The sequence below is a fragment of the Zea mays genome, chromosome 8, assembly GCF_902167145.1.
Source record: "Zea mays cultivar B73 chromosome 8, Zm-B73-REFERENCE-NAM-5.0, whole genome shotgun sequence".
NCBI classification, from domain to species: Eukaryota; Viridiplantae; Streptophyta; class Magnoliopsida; order Poales; family Poaceae; genus Zea; species Zea mays.
In genome coordinates, this window is record NC_050103.1 from 123481630 (window position 1) to 123501491 (window position 19862).

The window sequence follows — 19862 nt, forward strand, 5'->3', positions numbered from 1 at the left end:
GAGGCTGGCATCTCTCAATAGATTCATATCCAGATCAACAGAAAGAAATTTACCATTCTTCGAAGTGCTGAAATCAGCTGAAGTCTTTCAATGGGGACCAAGCCAACAAAAAGCCTTCGAGGAACTGAAGCAATATTTGATAGATTTAACAACATTAACTCCACCAACGCCAGGGGCTCCTTTGTTATTATATGTGGCAGCTTCGCACTCAGCGGTAAGTGCAGCACTTGTCCAGGAGAAGCTTGATGGCCAAGTCAAGAAGCAGGTCCCAGTGTATTTTGTTTCTGAAGTTCTTAGTATATCAAAGAAAAACTATACAGAATTGGAGAAGGTGTTATATGCTGTTTTGATGGCATCCAGGAAGCTTCGGGATTACTTTCAAGCATACAATATTGTTGTTCCTTCTTCGCAGCCGTTGAAGGATATTATGAGAAATAGAGAAGCTACTGGGCGGATTGGAAAATGGGCTGCAGAGCTCAATGAATTTTGCATTGATTATGTGCATAGATCTTCGATCCAGTCTCAAGCATTGGCAGATTTTATCGCCGATTGGACGCCAGGGGCTCAGGATGAAGAAACAAATAAAGATGCCGAAGTATGGACAGTGTTTTGCGATGGGTCTTGGGGAACCTTCGGAGCAGGAGCAGCCGCTGTGTTGGTCTCACCATCCAAAGTTAAAACTTGTTATGCGGCAAGACTCAATTTTAGTTGTACAAACAATATTACTGAGTACGAAGCCCTGCTTTTGGGTCTTCGGAAGTTAAAAGCAATGGGAATCAGAAGGTCCATTCTTAAAACTGATTCCCAGGTTGTTTCGGGTCATATCGACAAGAGTTGCAAGGCTAAAGATCCGAAGCTTGAAAAATATCTAGACACCGTCCGAAGAATCGAAGCTTCCTTCGAAGGATTTTCTGTCAAAAATATCCCTCGAGGACAAAATGAGCATGTTGATTTGCTAGCTAAGTCAGCAGCACAGGGGCTGCCCTTACCTTCGGATGTGTTCTTCGAAACAATAAAAGCACCTTCAGTGGAACTTCTTGAAAGAGCAGTCCTCAATATATCTCTTGTTTATAGCGAAGACTGGAGAACTGAGATCATCTCTTACCTTCAAGGTAAATTCCTTTCAGATGACGAAACTTATAACAGGAGGATAGAGGCAAGAGCTCGTCCATATGTCATGATAGAAGGGGAGTTGTACAAGCATGGAGTTTGTGCTCCATTACTCAAGTGTTTATCTAGAGCCGAAGGCATAGAATTGATGAAAGAAATACATGCAGGCCTGTGTGGATCTCACATTGGATCTAGGCCGTTACTTGGAAAAGTTTTCCGTCAAGGGTTTTATTGGCCGAAGGCAGCTTCGGATGCAGCGGAATTAGTTCAAAAGTGCGAAGGTTGTCAGAAATGTGCAAGAGATCAAAAACAACCTTCGTCCTTAACTCAGCTCATACAACCCATCTGGCCATTGCAAAGGTGGGGCCTTGACTTGTTAGGTCCGTTACCACCGGCCCAAGGGAACTTAAGATATGTTGTAGTGGCTGTGGAATATTTTTCTAAATGGGTTGAGGCAAAGCCTTTAGCCACAATAACTTCGGCCACCATTCAAAAGTTTTTCTGGCAGAATATTGTTTGTCGTTTCGGGGTACCAAAGGCCATCACTGTAGATAATGGAACACAGTTCGACTCCGAAGCTTTCAGAGATTTCTGTGATCAAATTGGTACGAAGATCCATTTTGCATCAGTCAGGCATCCGGAGTCAAACAGACTCGTTGAAAGAGCCAATGGCATTATAATGACAGGAATAATGAAGTTAATCTTCAATCAACCCAGGGGAAAGTGGCCAGATCAATTAATCAAAGTGGTATGGAGCCACAACACAACAATATCAAGGTCAACAGGCTTTACTCCATTCAAACTATTGTTTGGTGACGAAGCAATAACTCCGGAAGAAGCCAAAACTGGATCAATAAGAGTAGTAGCTTCGGCAAAATCAGATTCTGAAGCTGATCATTCTGTGGAAAAAGATGCTATAGAAGGGATCAGGCTTCAAGCTGTGGAGAACATCAATAAGTATCAAGCCGAAACAATCAAATGGCGTGATAGAAAGGTTCGGCTAAAGAATATTGAGCCAGGATATTTGGTGCTTCAGCGAGTAGTTAACCCAGATACAGTGGGCAAGTTGCAGTTGAAATGGGAGGGACCTTTTTTGGTAGCATGTTCGTCAAGACCCGGTTCATACAGATTGAAGGATATGGACGGCAACGACATTCCTAGATCTTGGAATGCGGATGAGCTTCGGCGATATTATGTGTAACTTGATGTAATTTTTTATATTTTTTCTTTCATGGCACCCTTTTCCTTTCTAAAGGGGGAGAAAGGTTTTTAATGGGGCCATCATATGTAATTTCCTTTTTTACCTCTATAAGAGCAAAATCCCCCAAGGATGTAAATGTAAAAGCTGAGAACGCACTATCGAGTGCCGAAAAGAAAACAGGGAAGAAGCTCCAAAGTCGTTCCTAAGGGAATGCAGAGCTTACAGACAAATAAACGCTGATTCCGCCAAAAGTAAAAGGCGAAGAAGCTCCAAAGTCGTTCCTAAGGGAATGCAGAGCTTACAGCGAAAAGTCAACGCTGATTCCGCCGAAAGTAAAAGGCGAAGAAGCTCCAAAGTCGTTCCTAAGGGAATGCAGAGCTTACAGCGAAAAGTCAGCGCTGATATGTGATTGTTTCTAAGGAAATAACGGTTGTGATCATGGCTTCGGATATGTGTTTGGACATTCATTTGCACATCACATTACATCATAACATTTGCACTCATAAACATTCATCCAGGCATATGTAGGATAACCATCATCATAGCATAAGTGGCTGCTTCGGCAAAAAGGAAAAAAAAGAAAACTGTCTTTTGTACTTCGTCCTGTACGAAAAGAAAAGCTTCGGAAAAAAGGGAAAAGTTGTTTTTTATGCTTCGCTGTGTACGAAAAGAAGGGAAGGTGTTTTTTCGCCTTCGGCTCAAAAAGATGATTTCGTCCACAATCAAAGCATCTCTCATACATTAATGGAAGGGTAAGAGCACATTACAAGGTATGAACAGAATTCATTAAGAACAAGTTTAGTCATATTTACAAAAGTTATCTCAAAAGTTTCTTGAGTCTGTCTACAGTCTACTCCTATTTGATCTTCATGGGGCCTCAGCTTCGGCGTTATTCTCTTTAAGCTTCGGTCTCGGCTTCGTCATCCTACATAAATTAAGTTGTTGTAGGTCAAAACCAAGCTTGAAGGAAAAGGTAAACACAAGGTATGATTTCTTACTGGTTCAAGATGACTCCGAGCTTCGTTTCCAGCCTTTTCTCGCCCGCCTTTTGTCCATATCATTTTTACAAATCTATTAGAAATGCTTCGGGCGAGATCAGGAATATCATCTAGAATTGATGGGGATAGAGTAAAATTGGGCCTATTGACAATTTTTCCATGATCGCAGCCAGCTTTTAGGAAAGCTACAGCAGTGCCCCGAGAAGCTACCCAGGCGCAGAAGTCACCGTGCCCGGCTATAACTTCGTCAAGCTCATCAATTTCACCTTCAATATGTTCGAAGGTCTTTGGTAAATCTTTAGCTGACGGGGTGAATTTCTCATTGCTAGCTCCAACTGAGTGGAAGATTTTTCTCAGTCGTTGAATACATTTGTTGCTAAATTCCAAACATTTGTCTTGAAGGCTTGCCAATAATTTTTTCAAATCTGAATTTTGTTGGACTTCGGCTTCAAGTTTTGCATTAAGTTCTTGCTTTTCTTGTTCAAACTGTTCAGATTGGCAGAGAAGCTTTGTATTCAATTCTGTCATTTTAGCTTCGGCTTCTGCCAATAAGCCTTCAGTTGCCTGAAGCTCGAAGTTCTTCTTTTCAATAGTAGCTGATTGCTCTTTTATTTTGTTTTCTAAATTTTCAATTATAACCTCGTGTTTTTTGTCTTCCAGATCTTGCTGCATTTTCAAAGCTTTGCTCAACAGCATACTCTGCACGTAAACAACCTTCGTTAGACATGCCTTCATTATTAAAAACAATAAAAGTCAAGGGAAAAGTAGTTCACCTTGAAATTGTAATAAAATAAACTACCAACGATATGTTGTCGTCGGTAGCGGCTAATGTCCGTTTCCAGCTTCGGAAAACCGATACTCTTTGACAGAGTACCGATAACCTTAGCTCCAGTTTGATCCCGGATACATTCTAATTTTTCATCATCAATACCTCCGAAGAGAAGTGCTCCTGGTTTATATCCGCAAGATTTGGCATACTCTTTAAGCTCTTCTATTTCGGTTTTTGACAATTTTTCTCCAACTAAATTTTGAAACATGAAGGCCTCGTCCTCTGAAGCTTCGTCAGCAATTTCCTTTTCTTTCCCAGACACTGCGGCCATGGCCTCTTCGGCGACAGTAGTAGCTTCTTCTGTGGCCATGTCTAGCAGCATTTTGTCGATGTGTTCGATTGTGCTTTCCAAGTTCAAATCTTCAATTGAGGTAGCTTCGGCAGCCGCGACCTCCGAAGGTGTGATTTCAATATTTGTTATTTCCTCAGCCGCTGGTATCTTCTGAGCTGAAGCTCTCGGTGGTGTCTTGTCAATGACTTCTGTCACTGCGATGATTCTTTGTCTCTTTGTTTTAGTCGTTTTCTTCGTTTTTTCGGGCTCCTTTTCCTTCTGAAAAAACTTTGTCAGTTGAGGCCTCAATGGACTTAGCTTCGCAGGCAGGGATCAGTCATTACCTTCAAAATTTCTTCCACGTCAGTGGCAGAGCGTGATGCGGGAGTCTCCTCTTCGTCGGATATTTTTTGCTTCGGAGATAGTACTTTCCTCTTCTTCGGAATATTCTTCTTTTTTGGTGGTTCCTTCTCATCTTCATTTAAAGCTTCGGTTACCCTTTTCCTTTTCCGGCCTTCGATACCTTTATTCAGATTTTCGTAGTCAGGATATTCAAAACCCAGGGCGTCCAGCACTCGATTCTGTCTTCGCTTCGGACGGGTACCGAAGGCCGCAGTCATCAGCTGATCCTCTTTTTTGGAGTAATTACCGAGTATTTCATTGCACATTATTTCAATTGTGTCCAGCCACTCTTGGCAAGGTGTTTTAAAATATTTCTTAAACTTGTAATAGTAAGGTAACCGCACAAGTTCCCCTTCTTTCTTCTCCCCCTTTAGCTTCGGCATTTCCCATTCTTTTAAGGTAGGAAAACCCCGGAAAGCCAAGAACTCTTGGACCAAGTCTCTTGTGCTGATATGCTCTGAAATAATTTTAAACTCAGCCAACGCTTTTTGGGTTGGACCTTCTGGTGTCATGTTGCAATGAGGTCGGGTTTCTCCGAAGATTAGTTCAAGCGGACTCTGCACGAGCTTCTCCTTGTCGTCATCAACATTGACGTAGAACCATTTCGATTTCCACCCTGCCGGCCACTTGCTTCGATAGCTGATGACAGGAAACTTTGTGGTTTTCCGATAGGCAAAATTATAGCAACCAAAGTTATCATGCAATCCATCCTTTCTAGCCTTCGTTTGATAATGCAGTTCATGAACTCGACAAAAGTTGTCCGCAAAAGGCTCCACCGCCTGGCTTCGGAGGGCCCAGATATAGACGCTGAGCCTAACGATAGCGTTAGGAGTCAGCTGATGAAAGTAGATCCCAAACCTCTTCAATACATCTGCAATAATCCCATGCAGGGGGAATCTCAACCCAACCTTTAGAAAGCTCTTGAAAATAACTATTTCGTCCTTCTCTGGCTTCGGGGTAGTTTCTTCCCCTCCGAAGCGTAGTAGCTTCTTCTGACCTTCATTGAAATAACCCGACTTCACCATCTTGGACAGATCAGCCTTCGAAACAGTCGACTTTCCGAAGTCCAAGTGGCTGGGCTTACTTGGCATGGCAATACGGTAATCATCTTCAGAATCAGTTCCCTCAATGTCTTCTTCTTCCGCTTCGGCAGTCGCCTGTTCTGCCTCAGCAGTGGGGATTTCTTCCGGGATTACCAGTCCGGATCGTTGCATCGCTTCGGAGATGGGAATAGTCTCCGATCCTTCAGCTTCACCTCCCTCACGTCCAACCCTAGCGGTAGAACGCACTCTGGCCATTTAACTCTGAATTTTTTGGGAACTAAATGCTTTTTCTTCCGAAGCTTTTTCTTCTGACGAAGTAGGCTTCAATCTGGAGCTTCGTCTGGTTCTGAGAGTCAAGCTTCGGCTATGGTTAAAAATTTTGGCAGCAAAACCGTGCAAATAGCAATGAATGTTGTGGTAACTTCACACCTACCCGTCTGTTTATATAGTGATGCAGGTAAGAAGGCGAGTCGCCAGGATTTTTACACCAGGCAAACAGCTGGTACCCACTGAACACTGGGCCACAGAACCCGAGAAGGTGAATCGCCAGGACACGTGTAACTGCTGCATGGCGGGGCCACCTCGCGCTCGGATTATTTTAATCGTTTCTCGGCAACGAGCTCGGGGAAGGTGTTTTTTGGACCTTCGGCTTCCCGAAGCCTGAGATGCTTTTTTCACGGATCAAGCTCGTTACGAAAAACGACCTAGCACCGTGAAGGGGCTACTGTTGGGACCATGCTTCGTCGCCGAAGGTCCTGCAGGAAGAAACAGCTTCGGCTGAAGCTGTTTGTACGAGATACCGAAGGATGCAGTTCATGAAGCTTCGGAAATGCAAACCGACTTAAAGATAGAATGACCCTTTAGCCCATAAGAGTTCGAGTCATTGTTGTAAACTTTTATGAGGGGTATGATTGTAATTCCTCACAGGCTGGGTCCTATGCCTATAAATAGTGAACAGTATTCCTTTACTGTTCACGAGGTTCCGGCATTTGCAATCGCATCACTCGGAAACCAATCTTTGTCAAGGTAAAGGTATAATTGTATTCAACACATAAATATAATGAATGGATATAATATGGTTTATTTATGATTCATTTACCTTTGATATTCGGTATTTTATGTCATCTTATACAATCTGTTGGAGTTCAATTACGAAGATATAACCTTCGTAATTGTATTGCCACCAACCTTCGTCCAGGGCCCATTATCCCCAAGGGAATAATGCTTCGTTGGACAAAGAACATTTACATTTAACATTTTATGTTGCCTTGTTCTTAATTCATAGCATTTGAGAACAAGTCCCCAACAGGACCGCCCAAGCGACGTAGTGGGATAGAAATTATAGAAGAGCATAGGAAACTTGTCCTAGACGAGAGTGGGAAAAGGTATCAAGGTTTTGGTGAGGAGCATAACTGGACTCACATATGTGGCTTGTGGGAGCCTCCTTATGCTAAGTCATTGATTTTGATGCACAACATCGACGTCATGCATCAAGAGAGTAACTTTTGCCAAGCCCTCATAAATACATGCATGGATTTCCCTGATAAAACGAAAGACAATGACAAGGCACACATGGACTTAGCCGTGATATGTGATCGTCCAACCTAAGTGCTTAGAGAAAATGGAGGCAAACCAAAAGCCGACTATTATCTGAAACCTAAGCAACAGAAAGAAGTGATGAAGTGGATGAAGGATATTAAATTCCCCGATGGTTATGCTGCTGGTTTTAGAAGATCTGTGAACTTGAAGACAATGAAGATGAATGGACTGAAGAGCCATGACTTCCACATAACTATGGAAAGGCTCATGCCTATAATGTTTCGTGGGTACATTTCCGATGTTGTGTGGAAAACATTAGCTGAAGTTAGCTATTTCTACAGACAGTTGTGTGCTAAAGAAATAAGAAGAGATGTGATGGAACAACTAGAGAAAGAGGCACCGATGCTTTTGTGCAAATTGGAAAAAATATCTCCACCAGGTTTCTTCAATCCTATGCAGCATCTCTTTATACATCTTTCATATGAGGCTAAGGTCGGTGGTCCTGTTCAGTACAGGTGGATGTTTCATATAGAAAGAGCATTAAAGAAGCTTAGAGCAATAGTGGGCAATAAGGCAAGAGTTGAAGGATGTATTGCGGAACAATTTAAACTGAAGGAGGTAGCACACTTCACAAGTTGTTACTTTGCAGAAGAACATAATGTATTTGCTCGAAAGAAGAGGTACCATGATGATGAACGAGAGATGCCTCCGTGTAGTGATCTTTCGATTTTTCAGACAAACGACAAAGTCGTTGGTCCACCCAAGGCATATCACCTCACTATGGAAGAACGAAAGTCTGCTTTACTATACATATTCACGAATATGCCTGAGGTGGAGAAATACTTTATGTAAGACTTATTTCTTTATATTGTTCATATGTGAATTAGTTTATGTTATCAAATATCTCATGTCATACAATAATATTTGACAGCGAGTTTGATGAACAAAACATGAGGTGTCTCGGTAGACCAACAACGAGAGACATAGACCAATTGCGACGCGATAGTATGCATGGGCGACCGAATTTCATTATGTGGCTTCGGGATCGTGTAAGTCTCAATTATGTGGCTCCGAGACCTAATTTTAGTTAACTAATATTACAGAATTTGCTAATGCTTTGTGGCATAATTAACAGTTTGGGAGGAAATGAATTTGAATGATGACTTACGTCAGTTATCTATTGGAAGCATAACTGCCAAAAGCTATGGACATTACGACGTCAATGGATATCGCTTTTGTTCAAGCATTTTCGAATCTAGTCATCCTATGGCCGCCACTCAAAATAGTGGAGTCGTTACTAGGGCAACCGACATGGAAGGACACGAAGCCTGCTATTACGGGAAAATCAAGAATATAATCGAGATTACATTTGCTGGAAATAAGCCTTTAGCGCTAGTTTTCTTTGAGTGTAAATGGTATGACCCGAAGTATTATAGGACCGAATTTGGGATGACACAGATCCAACCTAAAAAATTGCTTCAAGGACACGACACGTATATCCTTACCCATCAAGCAGACCAAGTTTATTTCTCGACATATCCATGCAAAAAGTTGTCTACATGGAGGGTTGTGTATAATGTAAATCCCCGTGAACGCCTATACACTCCTGGTGAGGATGAATATCAATTTGGTCACCTTGAGCAGGTTGATGAGGTGTTTCAAGAAGAAGAGTTGCCAACTAGTTTTCATATTGATCCTGCACTGGCATTAGATTCACTAGTTGCAGACATTAACGACTTAACTTTTCCCGAGAGACGGAGAAGACAACCTGTTAGGAGAAAAAGTTACATGGCGACCTCTGCATAGAAGAGAACAAATAGATCCTGATTTTGATGATATTTAACAAGTAAAGTTATTTTGTTCTTTCATTTTTTTCTAATTATTTTGTTCTTTCATTTGTTTCTAATTTTTAAGGATTATGTCATTTTTGATGCACTAATGAATATTTTCTTATTTTTGATGTAGGATGCCGCCAAAGTCAAAGAAGTCAGTGAAGGGGTTGTTCAAGGGCCTGGGCCTATTTTAGGGCAGTTCTTCGAGCAGCAGCAGACGTCGAGAGCTGTTGAGCGCTGTACATGTAGATGAGGTAATATATCTTGTATAAATAAATTTGTTTACATATTTACCTGTATCTAAATATTGAGTTGTATGTACCAGGATGAGCAGCACACTGAGGAGCAGCACAATGAGGAGGAGGAGCACAATGAGGATGAGCAGCACAATGAGGAGGTGGAGCACGCGACATGGGACCAGGCCGCGCAGCAGCACCAGCCATGGGACCAGTGGGACCACCAGAGAGAGCAGGAACAAGTGTGGGACCAGTGGGGCCAACAGGCCCAACCGGCTGACAACCCGATGGATGATGGCTCAGGAGGCTCTTCAGCGACACGCACACGTCGCTCAAGAAAAAGCCACTCAGTAAAGCCTCGTCACGCGATAGAGCGAGAGGCTGATAGGATCTTAATCATGCCTCATGGAGATCAGTGAGTGTAATATATTAACTTGTCTCATATAACTATTATGTGTATTGTTAATGTTTTTGTGTAATGCATGAATTGGGAGGATCTGTCCTTTGACGGCAAGGGACACCACACTCAGGTTAACCTTACGTTGGGTTCTCTTTGCCGCCTTCACTACCCTGGTATAGTGAAGGTGTCAGACGGGGATAGCGTGGATGAGGTGCTCGTCAGTACCTAGGACGAGTACAAGTTAAAAAGGAACGAAACCACACCGACAGACAGGGACTTATGCGTCATGACTTTTGGGTATGAATGCTTTATTGTTTTTGTTCTGTTTCTTAATATTGTAATTCTATGACTTATACCATTGTATTTATATTCTTTATGTTGTAGCTTCGATATCGGTTGCCTGACGGAGAGGATTACATGGGGCACGCTGAACGTGTGTTCCAAAACAATGCAAAGAAGCTAGTGAAGGATGCCATATACTATGCGAGAATTCAGGATACAAACCTGTATTTTCAAAATCATCCGGAAGAAGCAGGCCCCTTGAATAAAAAGGAAGGGTACTCAAAGATATATTTGACTGAGGATCAATATCGTGAGGTTAACATTCAATTTGTTTTACCCTTTTTATTGATTGTTGTGATTGATATTGTTGGGGACTTGTTCTCAAATGCTAAGAGTTAAGAACAAGGCAACATAAAAAGTGTTAAGTGTTAAAGTCCTTCGTCCTTCGAAGCATTATGTCCCTTCGGGAAATAATGAGTTTCGGACGAAGGTCATAAGAGACATACCTTCGTAAACATAACAAGTAATGACGAAGGATTCATATAAAGCATGAAATATAATATAAGCATCATCATAGAATCATTTCTATTTTATTAACATGGAAAAATAGAAATGATTTCAAATTACAAATGTACCTTCGGTCCTGAGAGAAGGTAAAAAGTACAAGCGTGACGCAAAAGCAAATGCCAAGTCAGCGTGAACAGTACGGGGATACTGTTCACCTATTTATAGACACGGGACACAGCCCTTACAAAATTACATTTATGCCCTTTACATCTGACAATAACTCTATAGTAATCCATCGAGGTCCGAATAGCCTTTTCATCTTTAAGTCGGTTTCCTTTCCTGCCACCATGCCGAAGCTTTTCTGCTCACAGCTTCGGTGCTGTATCAACCTTCGTATGCTTTGAGCTTCTCCCTCTGTGATACCGATTCGAGTCCGAAGATACCTGTTTGCACATTATACTCCAGAAACACTATTAAATCATGTTTTTGAGGACCTTCGGACGCCGAAGGTCCCCAACAGTAGCCCCTCGCAATATTAATTTGTTTGAAATAATAAATTCAGATTGCGATATGAACGAAGGCTTTATGCCGAAGGTCCGAAAAAACACCTTCCCTTTGCTAGAATAGCAACATTCAATGACAAGTGGGGTCTTTCAACTTTCAACGCATCAAGCGTATAAATACGGCCATACCGCAAACTTATTTTGCACGCTTTCTGGCCAACCACTCCTGCTCACTGATTTTTTAGCTCTTGTGCACTGTGATCTGCTAAGCTTTTAGCTTTGAAGCTTCGGCTTTGAAAACAGTTTTTTAGTGTTTCCGAAGATGTCTGAAGCTGCTAAGAAGGCTGCTGCTGAGATGAAGCTGAGTCTTGATGAAGAGAAGAACTTAGGGTTTCTTATAGCAATGTCGAAGACCAACACAGAAAAGATCACCAGGGAAATTCTGGAAGGGCTGTCTGAAGATACTGGTGACAGTGACAGTTTTGATGTGGACAGCGGTGGCGAAGACTCCGAAGATCGCCCCTGGCGACCAAGCCATTCAGTTTATGGTAAATCAACTATCAAAGAGAATCATCTTGTTAATATGAGAGGAAGGTATTTCCGGGATCTGTCCATTGTGAGGGCGGACGAAGGGGAAAAGACTTGCCCAGACCCCGAAGAAAATGAAGTCGTGGTATTCCGAAGCTTTTTGAAGGCTGGGCTGCGATTGCCCTTGAGCAGCTTCGTCGTGGAAGTGCTGAAGATCTTTGAAGTCTATCTTCACCAGCTTACCCCCGAGGCAATCATAAGGCTGAATATCTTCGTGTGGGTCGTGCGAAGCCAGGGTCTGAAGCCTGATGCAAGAAGCTTCTGCAATATTCACGAATTATCATACGAGACAATACCTTGGGGTAAGGAACAGTATCACAATAACTTTGGCTGCTACAAATTTGTTTCTCGGTCTGGGTCAAGCTGCCCCGTGCCAACTTTTCGGAAAAAATGGCCCAGCGGCTGGATGACAGAGTGGTTTTATGTAAAAAATGATCTGAAAGCACGAGAAGACATCAAAGGTATAATCATGCGTCCTATTTGGCAAAGCTTCGGCCTTCGGAGGCCGAAGGTTGAAATGAATGAAGCCGCCGAAGAGTGCCAAAGAGCCTTCGGCGTTGTCTGCTCTTTTATGGGAACAAGGGACTTGGTACAAGAGCATATTGCCTTCAGGGTGTGGCCGCTTGCGGAGAAATGGGAAATGCCACAAGAAACCATTAAAGAGGCCGACGAAGGTGGACTTGTCAGGTTTAAGTACACTTTTAAATTTGGAGATAAATTTATTGAGCCAGATGATGAGTGGTTGAAAAGCATTGACAATTTAAGTGATGAGCTGCTTGGGACCTACTCGAAGGCCGAAGATACTGCAATGTCAGCAGCCTTCGGAGGCCGAAAAAAGAAAAGGCTGAATCGGATATTTGATGCCATCGGGTTTGTCTACCCTGACTATTGCTACCCTATTCGAAGGCAGAAGAGAAAAAATACAACCTCTGCAAAAGAAGAAACTGCAGCTGCTCCTAGCGAGCCAGAACCAAAAAGGAAGAAGATAAAGGTTCTTACGCATCGGCCGCGTTATATTGAACCAGCTTCGGTGCCTGAGTTTACCGGAGAGACTTCTTCGGCCAACGAAGCTGAAAAACCAGCCGAGCCAACTTTGCTGCCAGAAGTCGCAGAAACAGCCGAAGTACCAACGAAGACAAAATTGGAGCAATCAAAAATTTTGTTACCGGAAACGAAAGAGAAGGCCGAAGCGCCATTCACAGAAAAAATGGAAGAGGTAAAGGAAGCAACCGAGGACTCCAAAACATCAGAAGTTTTGAGTCCTTCAGCAATTATTGGGACATCAAAAAATGAAAAAGTGCCAGCTGCAACTCCGAAGAGAAAAAGAATGGCTAATGTGCTAGATGTACTGGAAACGATCATATCTTCGAGCACACCTCCGAAGAAGGCTGCTATTACTTTTGAAACAACAGCTGAAATTTCTGGTTCTGCAGCTCCAGAGCAAGAAATTGAAGCCGAAGCTGGGCCCTCAGAGCCCACAAAGGCAAAAACCTTGGAAAGTGAGGCAGAAAAAATAACAAAGCCAACTTTTGCTGAAGAAACTGGTGTTGTTACCCCCGAAGCATCCCCCAAAATTCGTGATTATATTTTTCGTCATGCTTCGGGGAAAAAATTATCAGAAAAAGAAGAACAAGAGGCCCAACACTATGCCCAAAGGTTGAAATATCCAAAGGGGGCGTTGATATTTAATGGCAGTGGAGAAGAAGATTTCTTGTATTGCCTCCCCGACAGCAAGGAAATTTCTGTCTGTCGGGAGATGAGCAGAAGCTTCGGATTCCCAACTTTAGAAGACGGACTTTCGGTGCTGTCAAAGAACGATCTGGCTGACAGCCTAGCTTACAACAGTTTAAAGGTGCGACAAATAGAATTCTTATATTTTTGTTGGGTTCAAGATTTTTCGTTTGTTTAAAACTATTGACACAGACATATTCCTGTCTGCAGGGCCTGATTCTCAGCAATGCCCTCAGAGCACAGAAAGATGCTGAGGACGAAGGATGTACTATAGCCCTGAGCAACCTTCGTTCCGAAGTAATTGAACTAAGGAACGAAGGTCTCGAAAAAGACAAAATATTGCATTCCTTAATAAATAAAATAAAAGAAGACGAAGCTATTTTCAAAGGTCAGGCCGAAGCTCAGAAGCGTGAAATTGAAAACCTTCGTAAACAATTAGCCAGAGCTAAAGAGGAATGCATACTTGAAGAAACAAGGCGAGAACTCAGCGACCAATGGGCAAATCATTTAGAAGAAACTGTTAAAGAGCTTCGGTCAGCCAAGAAGAAATGCTTCGAGAAATCTATGGAGTGTGTCAAGAAAATAAAAACTAGCTTCGCCAGCGTTGGCGCATTTTCGCAAGAAGAAAACTTTATAAGAGGTAACCCCGAAGGTCCCCTGGAATGGATCAATCATGAGGCGGAGGCCTTTGAAGAAATTTTAAATAGTCGCGGAGACATCTGCGCTTTTTCTGGTGCCAGAGGGATTGCCACCATTTTGGAGGGGAAAGGATGTGAACATGTAAAGATTTTATCGCGGTCCGAAGCCACCTTGTCCACTGAAGATATAAAAGATCCTTCAGCCGAAGCTAGCGCGGTTGGGGGAAAATTTTTCACCGACATCTGGGACAACGGTGGTAGAGAAATGGCCCAAGAAATCATTCAGAAAAGCGAGAAAGGGATTCATGAGGCTAGAAAAGTAGCCGAGGCTGCTGAGAAAAACGCAGAGCCTGAAGGGCAAATAGGTACTAACGAATAGTTTTCATTGCGTTATAACTTTTAATTTTATAGTTCGTTCGCGATCTGTAATAGTGATGTAATAATATCCCGTCCTCACTCAGATCCTACTAAAGCATCTTTGGGCCCTCAGCCTAAAGATGACGACGAAATTAAAAAGATGGCCGAAGCTATCATGGATCAGGTTGTCGATCGACTGCTGAACGAAGCTGCAGAGATAGTACTTAGGGAAGACTAAGTGCTATTGCAAAAAACATTTGATATATGATTTGTGTAATATTCTGTAATCCTGTATGTAATATACTTGTTTTATGATTCAATTCTTTACGATGCATGAAACTTTAAACACGTACCATTTTTGAGTCTTCGACGAAAAAACACCTTCCCTTCTTTTCATGCTTCGTGAAGAAGAATTTATCATTTATCACGACAATATCCATAGTGTTCTGATAAGAAATATCCAAGCTTCGTAAAAATAATCTCCGAAGCTATGCCTCGAAGATCAATATTGTTTCTCCCTGTAACTTGGCATGATTTGCCCTTTCTCAAAGCATTTTCCGAAGATCGATAACATGCCCCCTTCTTGTGCCACATGCAGCATGATGTATGATGATTATGCTATGCAAAATGATGTGATGATGTTATGTTATGCAAAATGATATTTTGTGCCGAAGATACGCACATTCCTGCAATGGAGCACAATCTTTTGTATCAATACTGACTTTTTCATTATAAGCCTCCCTTAGGAGCTTCTTCGCCTTTTACTTCAGCGGAATCAGCGTTTATTTTTCGCTGTAAGTTCTGCATCCCCTTAGGAACGTCTTTGGAACTTCTTCGCCTTTTACTTTCGGCGGTATCAGCGTTGACTTTTCGCTGTAAGTTCTGCATTCCCTTAGGAACGTCTTTGGAACTTCTTCGCCTTTTACTTTCGGCGGTATTTAGCTCTGCATTCCCTTAGGAACGACTTTGGAGCAGAAAACCTACGCTGCGCTCCCTTAGGAACGACTTCTTGTAGCTTCGGCAAGCTTACTCTGCGTCCCTTAGAACGACTTTTTGTAGCTTCGGCAAGCTTACTCTGCGTCCCTTAGAACGACTTTTTCCTTGCTCCGAAAAATACATATCGTGGTGGAGGCAAGCTTATTCGCCCTTCTCTTGCAAATTCTTACAATTTGAACCTGTGAAGAAAATTTACTTTCCTCGTGGCAAACGACAAAACCATTACATGAAGTTTAAAAAGTGTTCTTTATTACATGAAAAATGAAACTTGAATAGAGAAGACTTCTATCAAAGTAGGATACTTGTCAATAGATGTGCTTTGACTCTGGCACAGTGCTATTAACTGTGCGAGCTTCGGACTGTTCTCTGAAATCCCGTTGATTTTGAGTATATTGGCCCCCTTCTGGCTGCTGGCCTTGTTGTAGCGGTGGTGGAGGCGGAGGTTGTTGCCAGGAAGCCTGAGGCTGACTCGCCGAAGCAACAGAAGCTGCAGGGTGATTGCCTACATATTCTGGGATGTAAGGCGAATGATACGAAGCAGTGTGCATGACCTGCTTCGGCTGAGCCTGTTGCGCGGCAGCTTCGGCTATCTCTTTTTGCTTCTGAATGGTAACATGGCACATCCTGGTAGTATGACCTTTGTTTTCACCACAGAATAAGCAAAATATTCTTCTGGGTTGATCCCCGAATCTTCCGCCGAAGCCCCTGGCGCCTCTGCCTCTTGGAACTGATGGTCGGAAGGAGCTTTGCTGTTGCCCCGAAGCCTGTGAGGAGTACTGTGGCCTTTGCTGCTGGCTCCCCTTATCATCATTTTGATTGGAATTATGAATTGATCTGACATGCCTCGGATAGAATCTTCCTCCGAAACCCCTGGTCATCTCAGAAAATCTGAAGGCCTCCTCCCTTCTTTGGCGAAAATCATTGTCAGCTCGAATATATTCATCCATCTTCTGGAGCAGCTTCTCCAGCGTTTGTGGTGGCTTCCTGGCAAAATACTGCGCTGATGGCCCTGGCCGAAGCCCCTTGATCATGGCCTCAATGACAATCTCATTGGGCACTGTCGGCGCCTGTGCTCTTAAACGCAGAAACCTTCGGACATATGCCTGAAGGTATTCTTCGTGGTCCTGGGTGCACTGGAAAAGGGCCTGAGCAGTGACCGGCTTTGTTTGAAACCCTTGGAAACTAGTTATGAGCATATCTTTCAGTTTCTGCCAAGAAGTGATTGTCCCTGGCCGAAGAGAAGAGTACCAGGTCTGAGCAACACTTCTGACGGCCATGACGAAGGATTTTGCCATGACTGCCGTATTGCCACCGTATGAAGATATTGTTGCCTCGTAGCTCATTAGGAATTGCTTCGGGTCTGAGTGACCGTCATATATGGGAAGCTGAGGTGGCTTGTAAGTCTGTGGCCAAGGTGTAGCCTGCAATTCTGTTGAAAGAGGAGAAGCATCATCAAAAGCAAAGTTTCCATGATGGAGATCTTCATACCAGTCGTCCTCATTGCGGAAATCTTCCTGATGAAGCTCTCTGCGTGGAGGCCTTCGGGTTTGATCATCTTGAACGAAATGACGGACCTCTTCCGAAGCTTCATCTATCTGTCTCTGAAGATCAGCTAGACGAGCCATCTTTTCCTTCCTGCGCTGAACTTGTTGCTGAAGGATCTCCAAATTTTGAATTTCCTGATCAAGATCATCATCCGGAGGTGTTGGACTGACAGCCTTCCTTTTCTGGCTTCGGGCTTCTCTAAGAGAAATAACATCCTGATTGGGATCCAGCGACTGCAGTGTGCCAGCTCCTGTTGTTGAAGCCTTCTTCGGCGGCATGACGAAGGTGACGCTCGCCGAAGGTATTCAAAGCTCAAGAAATGGAAGTGAGTTCACCGGAGGTGGGCGCCAATGTTGGGGACTTGTTCTCAAATGCTAAGAGTTAAGAACAAGGCAACATAAAAAGTGTTAAGTGTTAAAGTCCTTCGTCCTTCGAAGCATTATGTCCCTTCGGGAAATAATGAGTTTCGGACGAAGGTCATAAGAGACATACCTTCGTAAACATAACAAGTAATGACGAAGGATTCATATAAAGCATGAAATATAATATAAGCATCATCATAGAATCATTTCTATTTTATTAACATGGAAAAATAGAAATGATTTCAAATTACAAATGTACCTTCGGTCCTGAGAGAAGGTAAAAAGTACAAGCGTGACGCAAAAGCAAATGCCAAGTCAGCGTGAACAGTACGGGGATACTGTTCACCTATTTATAGACACGGGACACAGCCCTTACAAAATTACATTTATGCCCTTTACATCTGACAATAACTCTATAGTAATCCATCGAGGTCCGAATAGCCTTTTCATCTTTAAGTCGGTTTCCTTTCCTGCCACCATGCCGAAGCTTTTCTGCTCACAGCTTCGGTGCTGTATCAACCTTCGTATGCTTTGAGCTTCTCCCTCTGTGATACCGATTCGAGTCCGAAGATACCTGTTTGCACATTATACTCCAGAAACACTATTAAATCATGTTTTTGAGGACCTTCGGACGCCGAAGGTCCCCAACAGATATAATATGTAACATTGTGTGTGTAGGTGATGGTTCCATGGATGGCGCCCGTGCCTGATGCGTACTATGCTTGGTGTCGATATTGGGCTTCCGAAGGCTTCCAGAAAGCGTTAGCGCATCACAGGCAATGTCGAGGAACCAACCCTAACCACAAGTTTGGCGGTGATGACATGCTCCGAAAAGCTAAAAGAATGGTATGTTTGATCTAGCTATGTCGATCACCAAATAGTACGATTGCTTATGGATGTTTTTTGTTTATATAGGAAGCTACGCGTGGCCAAAAGCCTAGTGACATTGAGGTCTATCAGGAGGGCCACAAAGGACCAGACCCTACCAACCCTGACCAGCTCTGCAGCCAGACAGCCACGGATCGGCTGGTGAGTTTTGGCCCAAAAGTACAAATGTTCAAAGTATAGAAATTTGTGCATTTGTAAGGTTGTGAATGATGCATAGGCAGCATATGGGGAGGAGATGGTTCGTCGCCATGGCCCTGACTTCGACTGGCGACATGAATCGGTGGATCCATCGGTGGTGTACGCAAGTGGTGGTGGAAAAACGCATGGATGGTAAGCTCTAACTTATGAAATTACATAGTTGACACTAAATTGATTATGCAGTAATCACAATTTTTTAATCACTTATAAATACACACTCTTCGACGGATTCATTGACTCGTTGTCAGTGAGATCTCAGAGGACGAGTTCGTCTTCCCGTAGCTCGTGCTCTCATCGACCGAACGAACAGGAGTTAGAGATTATGAGGATGTGTGAGGAGATGAGACAACAACGAGAATTTATGGAGGCTTGCAATGCACATAATCAAGCGATGTATCAAGTGAGTATACATAATCCGAACTCTAAATTATTGTATTTCAATACAACATCTTCAATAGTAACACATATGTTTAACAGTTAATGCAGCAACAGGGCATCACACCAAATATTCCACCGCCACCACAATGGAGTCAGTTTACATCCACACCAGCTCCGGTACATTAATCTTAGCCAATTCGGTTAATAACATCATCTAAACTAGCAATTCATCTAGTTAGCAAAACATGAACCGTATACTTAACTTGTTGAATATTCATTAAATAGGGACTGGGGACTCAACAGTTCAACACCCCTCCGACACATATACCTGCACATAGAGAAAGAGTACGTTTGATAACTCTCGATGAATTTATACACTTGTATACCCGTTAATATTTGCATTTAACGTGTTGATATTTGCATTAAAAATGTTGATATTTGCTAACTTGTATAGGTTACGCCCGAAGCGGGTGGTAGTGGGTCTGATCCCACAGCAGGGACTGGATTTGTTCACTCCCTCTTCGCGTTCCCTCCTCCTGGTGGCGGCAGCGGTCAAAGCTCTAACAACCCAAGTGGTTGTTATCTCTAAACTCGTGCAGGTTATGTTTTTCGTGAACTAAACACTTTAACTTATCTCGTTGTTCCTATTTGAAATGTTTGTGTAAACTATGTTGGTGATGTGAAGTTTGTGATGTGTGAATTGATTGTCAATGTATGTATTTGTAATGTGTCTGTTTTGTGTGATGATATATATGTTATGTGTGCAATTGTGGAGAAATAATGACCTCATTTGGTGCTGGTTTTGCAGCAGCATAGGTTAATCCCCGTCGGCTATGGTCAAACCGACGGGGATTAACAATTAATGTCCGTCGGCCCAGTAACTCTCGTCGGCCACGACTGGCCGACATGAATTAATTGTTAATCCACGTCAGCCAGTCGTGACCGATAGGAGTTACGGGGTTGACAGACATTAATTGTTAATCACCGTCGGCCAGCCGTGGGCGACGGAAATTAACCATAATGCCCAT